Source organism: Trachemys scripta, chromosome 1 (assembly GCF_013100865.1).
Source record: "Trachemys scripta elegans isolate TJP31775 chromosome 1, CAS_Tse_1.0, whole genome shotgun sequence".
NCBI lineage: Eukaryota > Metazoa > Chordata > Testudines > Emydidae > Trachemys > Trachemys scripta.
In genome coordinates, this window is record NC_048298.1 from 124296126 (window position 1) to 124308388 (window position 12263).

The 12263-nt window shown below is 43.2% G+C and overlaps 1 long non-coding RNA gene across 1 annotated transcript; it reads right to left on the reverse strand.

Moving 5' to 3' along the window:
* Window positions 1-5960: 5960 nt before the first annotated feature.
* LOC117884102 lies at window positions 5961-11928 on the reverse strand. The gene is made up of 3 exons (XR_004647493.1): window positions 11539-11928; window positions 10211-10289; window positions 5961-6233 (listed from the first exon to the last, which is right to left on the reverse strand). It is a non-coding gene; the product is annotated as an uncharacterized LOC117884102 (long non-coding RNA).
* Window positions 11929-12263: the final 335 nt, after the last annotated feature.

Genomic DNA, 12263 nt, shown 5'->3' on the forward strand with positions numbered 1-12263 from the left:
AGGCGACAGCCATTATGGTCCTTTTAGGAGCTTAACTTGTTCACTGGTGTCAGGGCAAGTGGAATTTGTCCTGACTTTCGCTGGTTTCAGTGTGTGGAGAATCACTCCCAAAAAGAAAGAGTGAGAGGGACTGCAGGGTAAAGACATAGGCCAACATTTTCAAAAGTAACTAATCATTTTTGGGTACCAGCTAGAAAATGCCTTAAAGGGGATTTCCACCCTCTGAAAATCAGGCCCCTTTAATATCTCTCAATTTGGGGAGACAAATCACTATCTGCTTTTGAAAAATCTTGACCGCAATGTATTGTCTGTAACTATTTAATTTCATCACTGATTTAGGCCTCTGAGGGAGATTGATTGAAGCACATTTAAGTGGCCCAATATTTGAAAGAGATACTTGAAAACAAGTACTTATTCCATTAGCCTCTGTCATAAGGGAGTTGTAAGCATGTAGACTCACCCCTGCAGCACCTCCTGCTGGTCTCTCAGGGAATTAGCTAGCACCCTCTGCAGGCCAGTGTCCCACTGCTGCTTGCCCCCCCCCATGTCCCTTCCTGGACTCCAGTACCCCTTTATCTGGGATGCTGCCCCCTGGCCATACACCCCTCAGTCTCAGGATCTCCCCTCCCTGGGGAATCTCCACCCCCTATCCCCACCTCCACCCAGTCGTAGACTACTGCCGGTCACTAACTTGCCCCTGCACCCTGAGGCAGACTGCAATGTCAGCCACTCATCATAGGCAAGGTTGGGTCTGGACCTGCTGCCTCTCTCTGAAACCCAGTGCCTCTATGGGGCCTTGGACAAGGCCCTGCAGCCTGGGGAGTTGCCAGCCTGGAGCTCCCCAGGCCCTCTGGCCTTTCCCCAGCCCTGCCTCACTCTAGATACCCTGAGCTTCCCAGCAGCCAAGCCCCTCTCTCTCTATACTCGTAGCCCACTGCCCTCTTATAGGGGCCAACTGAGCCCTGATTGTGGCATGGCCACAGCTGAGCCTGCTTCCCCCAATCAGCCTGGGAACTGCTTGCTCCCAGCCTCAGCCCTCTCCTGGGCTGTTTTAAGCCCTTTTAGGCCAGAGCAGGTGACCACCACGCTACAGGAATATAGACCAGGAGGCATCATTCAACTTCCCTAGACTGCCAAAGGATTTCCTCAGTTGTCTGAGTCTTAAAACTTGCATTTCACTTAATAGTGTTTACTTTAATAAATAATTATAGGAGTCTGTTCTTTCTTCTTTACACCACACTAATTTTTATTAAAAAATACAGACCACAACATTTGTGTAGGAGCTCTGATGTTCCCAAATATTTCTGAAGTTTCTGAGTCTTAGCCACAGCTATATTATTCACAGTTGACCCTTGGCCATTTTGTTAAAAATTTTAAGCCTATTTCATAAGGCAAATCAAGTATATGTCCACTTCATTCATTTCTTGAAGTTATAGTTTCCAATCGAGTGTGGCAGAAGAGGAAAGTAGGGAATGGGGTTAAACGGCAAAATGTATGTAAAGATTTCAAAATCAAATTTATCCAAAATTCAGGAGTTAAGCTCTTAAAAGATATGGAGGCCACATCCAAATTTGAACTTTGTTGGTGTTTGGCCCCCTCTCTTAAAAACAAAAATATTGGAGGGAAGGAAACTTACTTTTTCTGCCAATGATTCTGCTCCAGAGAGATGCTGAGCACCCACAACACTCACTAAAGTCAACTGGAGTTATGGGGGCTCAGCACCTCTCAGAATCAGGCCATAAATGAGGAGGAGGGGGGTGAAAATGTATAAGAGGTGAATCTTTTTGCTAGACTTTTTTATCCTAGCCAATGAGTTCAGGAAGGAGGGAAAGATACAGAAGTAGAGCCGCCCAAATCACCTCCTACTAGGGAGAAGGAAACACTATTTTTGGAGCTGGTAGAAATTTTTTGAACTTGTGTGTGTGTGTGTGGGGGGGGGGAAACAACTCCCACAAACAAAGACTCCGTCCTTCCCCCTCCTCCCCCCCGTTTTTTCCCCCCTTTTCTTTCATACTGAAAATAGGAGAACTTAATGGTCTTTTCATCTTATCCAGTCTCCCAATTTTTTTAAACATGTTAAATACGCTCAGCATGGTCTGTTGCAATGTAACTGATGTTGCAAAAGTTGAGTTACTCAGTGCTGCTTACTTAATGCAAATATTTCTATTTACAAAGATGCACTCACTGTTTCACAGAATGCCATGCTTCGTATAATTGTCCTGCTACTATTCTGAACTCCTACTGGTAATTCCAGTAATTGGTACAAGATATTTACCAGGTAGTATAGTACGATATTTTATGATATGCAGAAACTGTTGTGCATTTTTGAGTGGGATTGTTTTGGCTGCCTCTTAGCTTCCTGGCATGAAGGTTTGTCTGCTTCTGAGGATGTCCCTGCTGGAGTGGCTACAAGAGAGTACACCTTTCTCTGACTTATTGTTACTGACGCGGGACTGTGTTCTTATTCCGAAGTTAAGTTGAAAAGGGATTGTGATTAGTGGGGATACAATGCATGACTAGCTGAGATATTTTCTATGTAGTTTTAACTGGTTAGGGTGCTTTGCAACTTGTGACATCCAGTTTGTTAGTATATTTTTTCCCCATCAAGATTTATTGGTTGTTTCTTGGCCTTACTTTTTGGGAGATCGTTCTTGTTTATAATCAATGGCTCCTAAACAGTATAAATCACCAGAGAAATACTGCCAGCAAAAAACACATGTACAATTTTTTAGAGTAGAGTGAGTAGAATTAAGACGATCTCAGCTATAAATAAGTCCTCTGCAGTATCGGCTTCAAATTTGCACCAGACAAGTATAATTAATGAGTTTACCTTTAATTACTTTGATTTATTTTTTTAAATTAAAAGTTAAGTGTTTTCATTCCTGAAGTTGCAAAGCCCCTGTTTATCTAGCTAGGTTTTTATATTTTGTCCATAATCTTGGCATCAGAAGACTAACAGTCTTTGCAAATGAACATCAGTGTTTAAAGGAACAAGATCACATGACAATTGAATGAAATAATATTAACACTGTCCAGTACTCTAGCTTAACACTGTCCAGTACTCTAGCTTAAGAAAATATTGCTATTCAATTTAAACCAATAATTTTATAAATAAATCTCTTGTTCTTTGAATATAAGAATTGAAAGAGGGTTTAAAGCAGGGGTGGGCAAACTTTCTGGGCCGAGGGCCACATTTGGGTATGGAAATTGCATGATGGGCCATGAATGCTCACGAAATTGGGAGTTGGGGTGCAGGGGGGGTGAGGGCTTCGGCTGGGGATGCGAGCTCTGGGGTGGGGCTGGGCATGAGGGGATGGAGGTGCAGGAGGGTGCTCCAGGCTGGGACCGAGGGGTTCGGAAGGTGGAAGGGGGATCAGGGCTTGAGCAGGGGTTTGGGGCATGGGAGGTGAGCAGGGGTGTAGGCTCTGGAGGGTGCTTACCTCAAGCAGCTCCCAGAAGCAGCAGCATGTCTCCCCTCTGGTTCCTACACAGAGGCGCAGCCAGGCGGCTCTGCGCGCTGCCCTGTCCGCAAGCATCACCTCTGCAGCTCCCATTGGCTGTGGTTTCCGGTCAATGGGAGCTGCAGGTGCAGCGATTGGGGCAGTGTGTGGAGCCCCTTGGCTGCCCCTGTGCATAGGAGCTGAAGAGGGGACATGCCACTGCTTCCTGGAGCTGCGCGGAGTGGGGCAAGCCCCCGACCCTGCTCCCCGGTGGGAGCTTGACGGCCGAATTAAAATGTCTGGAGGGTTGGATGTGGCCCCTGGGCTGTAGTTTGCCCACCCCTGGTTTAAATGGTGCTAACATAGTTATCACTTTACTAAATCTTTTCTAATAGATATTAGATAAGAAGTTGGATCGACCAATGCCTCTTATAATTATATCATCTTCCAGCCTTCCAAGCTGTAGTAATGAATAATTTAACAGTGGGAAAGAAACTTTGTCACACATTTGTAATTTTTAAGTGTATTTTTCATAGAGACAAAATCTTAGCTTTTATTAAGAAGGATGAAATAATTACCTTTCAAGAGAAATATCTATTCATGTTTCCCAATGTAGCAGGAGAAATGCAAGCATATAAAAATAAATGTAATTTTCTGAAAAATGACTATTAAATTAGATGCTAAAATCACAATTCTCTGTCCATTAAAGTTACATATTTAATTAAGGACTGATTTTCACAAGCTATTCTGTGCATGTGCTGATCACAGAATCAGGGTTTGTAGTCGGCATTGCAAAGTATTTATGTGCCAGATATGCTAAACATTCGTAGGCCCCTTCATGCTTCGGCCACCATTCTGGAGGATATGCTTCCATGCTGATGATGCTCATTAAAAAAATAATGCATTAATTATATTTGTGACTGAGCTCCTTGGGGGAGAATTGTATGTCCCCTGCTCTGTTTTATCCACATTCTGCCATATATTTCATGTTATACAGGCGAGTCTCATCTTACGCTGGGGTTATGTTCCGCTGTCAGCGCGTAAAGCGAAAATCGCGTATAGTCAAAATTACATTGAGTGTAATGGCGGGCAGAATCACCTGCACTAAAGGTACAGTATTTAAATTGTTATTTTTCTCTTCCTTTTTTTTTTTTTTTTTGCCAACCGCGCAAAGCTGAATTCGCTCATGTTAAATCCGCGTAAGATGAGACTCACCTGTAGTAGTCTCGGATGATGACTCAGCACATGTTGTTCATTTTAAGAACACTTTCACTGCAGATTTGACAAAACGCAAAGAAGGTTCCAATGTGAGATTTCTAAAGATAGCTACAGTACTCGACCCAAGATTTAAGAATCTGAAGTGCCTTCCAAAATCTGATAGGTGCGAGGTGTGGAGCATGCTTTCAGAAGTCTTAAAAGAGCAACACTCTGATGCGGAAACTACAGAACCCGAACCACCAAAAAAGAAAATCAACCTTCTGATGGTGACTCAGATAATGAAATATCTGACTCAGATAATGAATATGCGTCGGTCCGCACTGCTTTGGATGGTTACCGAGCAGAACCCGTCATCAGCATAGATGCATGTCCCCTGGAATGGTGGTTGAAGCATGAAGGGACATATGAATCTTTAGTGCATCTAAAAATTCTTGTTAGTCCTTAAATGCATGACCTTGCACTTTGCACTATTAAATTTCATCCCATTTCTATTACTCCAGTTTATAAGGTCTCCAGATCAGGAACCATTTGCTCATAGCAGTAAGAAATATGTCTCTTCATGACCATTATTTAATTTAAATTCATCACCAGTATCAACCTCTCAGTATGCACAAAAGCAATAACAAAGAGAACATGAAACGGGAGTTTTATGATTGCAATAAGGGCTTTGTAAAAATACAAGTTATTTATGGTGCTGAGAAGAGGGAGGAAGGCGTAGAGAATAAGAAAGCACTACAATAATTAGACTACAGGTAAACCTAAGTAATAGGATGGATGAGGACTATAAACTCATCCAGAAAGAAGCATACCAAAAAGTTATGTGACTACTGAGAAGATACTGAAGAGTACCAGCACATGAGGCCATGCGAATTGCATCATGCTAAAAGGAACCTGTGCATTTCTCCTAATAACTTGCTGCTATTGGTAAATGGCAAGAGAAGCAACTGTTATCAGTGAAGTGTTTCCCACAATTGCTGGATACCATAGCGTGTGTGTGTGTTCTAATATAGTTTTGTGCAAAATACGTGTCATTTATATGTATGCAGAAGGACAGCAAAAGGTGTATTCAGCAATTGTGAGACTTAAGTGGTGCATAGACCTTGTGCAGGTACTCTGCACAGTGGTGAATTTAACCAATTATGATTAGAAAGCACATTATTAATATTAAATGTATTTTTCATAGAAACTGCAGCAATTAACTGCACTTTGACTAGTGGCAAAGAATTGAACTGAGCCACTATTCATCAGAGGGGTAGCTGTGTTAGTCTGTATCCACAAAAACAACGAAAATTCTGGTGGCACCTTAAAGACTAACAGATTTATTTGGGCATAAGTTTTTGTGGTTTAAAAAACCCACTTCTTCAGTTGCATGGAGTCACAAGCTTTTGTGGGTAAAAAACTCAGTTCTTCAGATGCATGGAGCCACTATTGATTACGTCATGTTGCCAGTCTTCGATAGCCCCTTAATTTTCTGCAGAATTACCCGGCTTTTTTGCTAGCTGCTGTTTCCAATATACATAACATTCAACACTGTAATACGTTTTTCATCACTGTGGTCTTCTAAAGCTGTGGAAGCTGAGGGAAAATGGTAACATAAATACAAAAATAAATTATGACATACACCATGAACAAATTCTGATGTTGCAATATCTTTGTGAAAAAAGAAACTTGTAGAAACCTGCAACTTAGTTTGTAGGTTTATCAAGGACTTGTCATAGTAAAATGAGTCATGTGAGCATGAGACAATCTTTCTTAGTATCAGAAGGATAGCCATGTGAGTCTGTATCCACAAAAACAATGAAGAGTCTAGTGGCACCTTAAAGACTAACAGATTTATTTGGGCATAAACTTTTGTGGGTAAAAGAACCCACTTCTTCAGATGCATGGCTCTCATAATCTTGGAAAGGTTTTTTTTTATCAGCGCTGATCAGCTGTAAGACCATTTCTGATCTGATACACGCCTGTATATTTGCTATACTGGGATAGTATTGTCTTCCAAAAGGAGTGTTAGGATGGATAGGCATGCTCAATGTGCCTTTGCTCTATCAATATGAAAAAAAGGCATGTTTTTTGGGGGGAAAAGTTAGGTTTTAAACCTACACTCCAATTATTTGCATACTCTTGTTGGAAACCATTGTGGCATATACCTACCTAATGCAACATGTTCCACACACTAGCTGAAATAATCCACGCATGAACTTCCTCAGAGTAATAATTACTAGGGACCTGTCTACAAGTGATTTCTAAACCTCTTACAATCAACTAGTGCAAGATTCAACATTTGAAGACGTCACGTGGAATATTAATTCTTCTAAAGTATTTTGGATACATTTGCCAATTCTTAACAATCAGACTTTTTTTTAAACTTGTGATAGATATAATTTGGACAAAAATATTCATGTAAGAGAAATAACTGAATAAAAATTAAAATATATACATTGGAAAGAGTCTTCATTTCATTAAGTTGTGACAGACGAAAACTCCAGTAACACAATGTTGCATTACAAATTGGTCAAATATGCTGATCTACATGCAATTTGTTACTGTTGCCGTCACAAATTGGATATGAGAAATGGGAAAAATATATGTAGTATTTCTGCTCATAAAGATGTTGGATATGCTGTTTAGACTCTGCAATTCCTGCCAAAATTTAACATTATGTGAGAAATAATCTATTTTACTTATGAGAGTCTTTGTTATGGCCAATTAAAAAAAATTAGGAAGCCCTGTCTGCACTAGACAACCAAAAAAGAGGCACACTGTATATTAAAAATGGATCTGCCCCAGATTTGACAGAACAAACAGCAGCACATAGTTTAGGTTGTGTTGTTCTTATCAAGCCCAGTTCTACAAAGTGCTCCGGACCTTCTAGGAGCAGCTAGCACCTTGCAAGCTTGTGCCACGAAATGCCTGTTTTTCCCCAATTATACACTTTTTGTGCAGAGTCCCGAATTTACTCTTTATTCTATATATTTCTATATCATTGTTTCAAGACCTAATAGCTGCTACATTGTTGATTTTTAAAATTGCCATCAGAAATATTGTGTTAGGGAGCTGCTACTCGTGACCCAGTGGTTCAGGCTGTGTCAGGACCAGCCAGGTTATTAATGTTGGAAAATTGGCTAGTGCACAAGTCTAACCACTTGTTTGATAATGTGTTACAAAATGTTGATCTGTATTAACTGACTACAACACTAATTATGGCTTATTAGCTCAATTCAGGTTTTCTTTTTAAATCAGTAAATATGAAGTGATGTCAGATTTCTTAAATTGAATAAACATTTAGCTGATGGATTTTAAGGGTATTTAATAAGGTTAATAACATGTATTTAAACTCAAACAGGTACTTATCTGATCAAATTAACAATCTGCACTGCAAAACTTCTGTAAATATGTAACTATCCCAGACAAATAGGCTCCAAAGGAATGAATATGGTCTTTAGATTAAATAAACATTTTAAATGCAGAATATTTTTAATGTATTTATTATACACATTTTTCTATAATAAATGTGTCACGTGAGCATCGTGAATGCAATTTACCAAAAACAAGAAAACACTTCCCCAATTAGGACTCAATAATCTCTGTCCCCACACCTCTGATAACACAGTCATCTTCAGGAAATCACAGGTACAGGATAGTCAGCTAAGAGACTAGTTTCACCAGAAATCCAACATCTATGGATAGGAGAAAGTCTAAACACTCTTGCATTTCCCCCTAAAAATGACAAAATGCTGACTGATGTAGCTATCTTAGAAGTAAATTCCAGAACTGACAGTCTATAGAACTGCATCTACAATAAGCTTTTTCTGAAATGTTTCTATGGTTGCTGTACAACTCCATTGGTCAGAGCATTCATCCAGACTGATCATCTAACCCTATTCAGAGAATGACATACTATTGTTTCCTTAAAGGTCAGTCAAGGAACTGAAAATGAGACCATCCCCATTGACCACAACTACCTGGGCAGATCAAACGGGGAGAATCGGTCTCATTTTACTTATTTCAGACACACAATCAACTCTTAAAAACTAATATACTATAATTTTCTATCTGTGGAAAGCTTTAGCCAGCTTGGGTTGAATAAGCTATCCTTATAAGCTTCAAAAATAAATAGGACTGAATAAAAAGCACATCTATTCAGACGTCTCTTTATGGAAATGGGCCCTGAACTTCATGTTCAGCAGAGCTGTGCCTGACAGAGAACATGGGAGAAAAGATGGCTTTTAGCCTTTTTTACATTCCTTAATACTGATGGCAGCTGTATATTGGCTTGGCCCTGGGACAATTTAGAGCAGACTAAGGGTAGTGCAAAGGGTCATACTGGAGGCCAGGATGTGGCCCTTAATTTGTTAAGTGCTTTGAAATTCTTTGGGGGGGAAAAGTACTATATTAATATAAATATTAGTGTTAACATCTACACTCTCTGAATGACTTTTTAAATATGAACAAGCATTTTCTGGCAGCATTTTAACTGTTTTTACTCTTTATCAGTTCATATCACTTGTACTTTTACCTATTAGCCTTTATTAAACTGTGATGGAAGAAAATCCCCAATAACAAAATGTTGCATTACAATTGGTCAGATATACTCATCCACATGCAATCTATTGAATGCTAACTAAGGCTCCAATCCTGCAAAGTTACACACATGTTTAACTTTACTACAAGTAGTCCCACCCAGCACTATTCATGCACAGTGGTAAAATTAAGCATGTAAATATGTTTATGCAGGATGGAGGCCAAAGTACTCCATAATTGAAAGAATAGGCCAAATTTTCTTCTCTTGTACCCCAGTGTAAGTCCATTGAATCCAGTGAATAAGGGGAGAAAAGTGGTCAAAGTACAATATTTTTCATACAGGAAAAAACAAACAAAATGCAATAATTGGAATAAATACATTGTTAAAAGTTTTTATTTGGGATACCTTTTGTCGTGGATGTACAATATAATTATATGTTGTTTGCAGTAGCTGTGTTGGTCCCAGGATATGAGAGCGACAAGAGGGGTAATATCTTTTATTGGACCAACTTCTGTTGGTGGAAGAGACGGGCTTTTGAACTACAAAGAGCAATTCTTCACATCAAATCAAGCTTTTCTTCAATTTCCAGTTGTCTAGGAGACACCATCCCATCCTTGCAGATGAGGACCTGGCCTCAGTTAGACACACCTTTGTCACTTTTCCTTTGGACTACAACAATGGCATGAAGCCTTCAGACCTTAAGTTACTCTAACTAGTACAGGATGTTGGAGCACCTTTATTCAGCAACAAGGGTTACTCCTTCACTTTCTACACTGGCTTCCCATAGAATATCATGTCAAATTCAAGGTCTCACATTTTCTCTTAAAGGGGCTCAATGGCTGGGGTCCAGGATATCTAAAAGATTGCCTAAAGCTTTGGGAGAAGGATTCTAGTCAACAACTCCATTTCTCAGGGACAGTGAAACTCTACAATAAGGGTAAAGCTGGCCTGTGAGGGAGACAGAACTTTCTTGGGGGCTAGTCTAAAATAGTCGAACAAACTCTCATAGGAACTAAGGATAATCACAAACCTCATTGACTTTTACTCCAAGTGTAAGATGCACTTCTTTGACCTTGCTTTCTCTCATATAAACACAGCAAGGTGTACAACTAAAAACAAAAACAAAACCCTCTGAAAATAAATCACTTCAGGTTCATGCAATTCTCCCCTGGAAGAAAGAATGAGAGAGCAAAGGAACCATATGTGACAGATGTTAGTGACATCACTTTATGGATGGCTGGAAGACACTCAGATCCTACAGTGACCAGGGCAGTATAGGAGCCTGAATAGATTAGAATAATCTTTGCTTATGACCTGCAGAGTCTGCTGGCATTACTACCTCATGTGAATGTTTCATATCTGGCCACCAAGCACCAGAAATAGAACAGGCAGGAGGATGAGAGAGAAAGAGCTCAGATTTTGTTCCCACAGAGTACACGCTGATTACATCTTTGCACTTATTTTTCCGGACTCAGCATGCCAGTTTTGTCTGCCTCTGTTAAAGTCTTTTTGGCAAATCTGTTTTGCCGTTGCTCTTCCCACTTCCTCTATGGTTTGTTTTAGGCTGATATATGTTGTTGGGGTATGTGGTATGGCTGGTGGGGGTTGGGTGCAAGTGGGGTGTGTGCACTGGTGCTTGTGCATGAGGGAGTGTGGATTAGGGTGACCAGTATCCCAATTTTATAGGGAAAGTCCTGATATTCGGGGCTTTGTCTTATATAGGCGCCTAGTACCTCCACCCCCCACCCTGTCCTGATTTTTCACACTTGCTATTTGGTCATCATAGTGGGGGTTGTTGGTTACATGGGATGCAGGCTGTCTGCCTGTACCAGACATTCTTTGTTTTTAAAAGTGTATGTGGGGGGAGTGTGTGTAAAATAGCATGATGGGGAGTGTTACAATTGTTTTCTATAGGGTGGACGCTGGGCTTGGAGGGGTGTGATAGGTGTGCTGTGGGTTACGGTGGCAGTGTCGCTGTAGTTTCTGGGCTATTGCACTGTGTGCAGGTGAGCTGTGTTGTGCTGCTGGGGGCAGTGGCGTTGGAACAATTTGTATAATGAGGGTGCTGAGGGCCATTGAACCAAGCTGTAAACTCTGTGTATGATGGAAACTGCTTCAAGCCAGGGGGTGCGGTGCCACTGTCTGGGGCTGTAGGGGTTGTCATGCTGTGGGGGTCAGGGAACCGGGGTGCTGCGGAGGAGCGGGCCTCGGGGCGGGGGCGGGTCACACCACACGGGATCTGGGCTCCCGGCCCGGGACACTCCGTCCCCTCCTCCCTCCCCCCCAGTCGCTCCCCGCGCGCAGCCAATCGCAGGCGGCCGTGGCGGGAGGTGTGTGCCAGTGCCTCATTTCCGGTACCTGTCAGCCAGCCTCCCCCGACCCAGCGCGAGACGGGCTGGGGTTGGTGGGCTCGCGCGCGCCGGGAGCGGGGACGGTTGAGAGCGCGAGCCGAACTTCGCCGCCTCCAGAACTCTGCCGCCGGCTGATTCGCCTCCGTGCGGCCCGGGACGTCCGAGGGGCCGGCGCCGTGGCGGGGCAGCGGCGCTCACGGTACGAGCAGGGCAGCCTGGATCGCTGGCTCGGGCTCAGGGGGCGGCCGGGCTCGCCGTCTCTCCCTCCCACGCGAGCTGCGGGCGCGAGTGTCGTGGGGTGACCGCGGCCCCTTCGCCGCCTTGCCCTGTCCCGGGGCGGGTGTCGCGTTCTCGCCGCCCCACGGCTCGGTTGGTGTGTGCGGGGGGCGGGGGTTGCTCTCGGTATGAACGTGGTGGTGTTCCGCGGAGACTTTGCCTTGGCCCCCGCCAGCCGCCGCCGCGGAGTCCCCCGGCGGTCCCAAGCCGGCCCCGGCCGTCCCGCAGAGGTCGGCGCGTGTCCCTAGAGGTCGATGGGCTTGGACACGGGGACTGCTGCTTGGAGGCGCCGCAGGGGGCTCGATGCCCTGGCACCCAGGCTGCCCCTTCGTGTTGCATCCACAAGTGAATGGCTCTTCCTGGTTCGGGAGGCGCCGTGCGCACCTGGGGGAAGGTGCGGGGCTGGAGGGGCTGAGTGACTTGGCGAGGCAGGAGTAGGTGGGGGGTCGGCGGGTC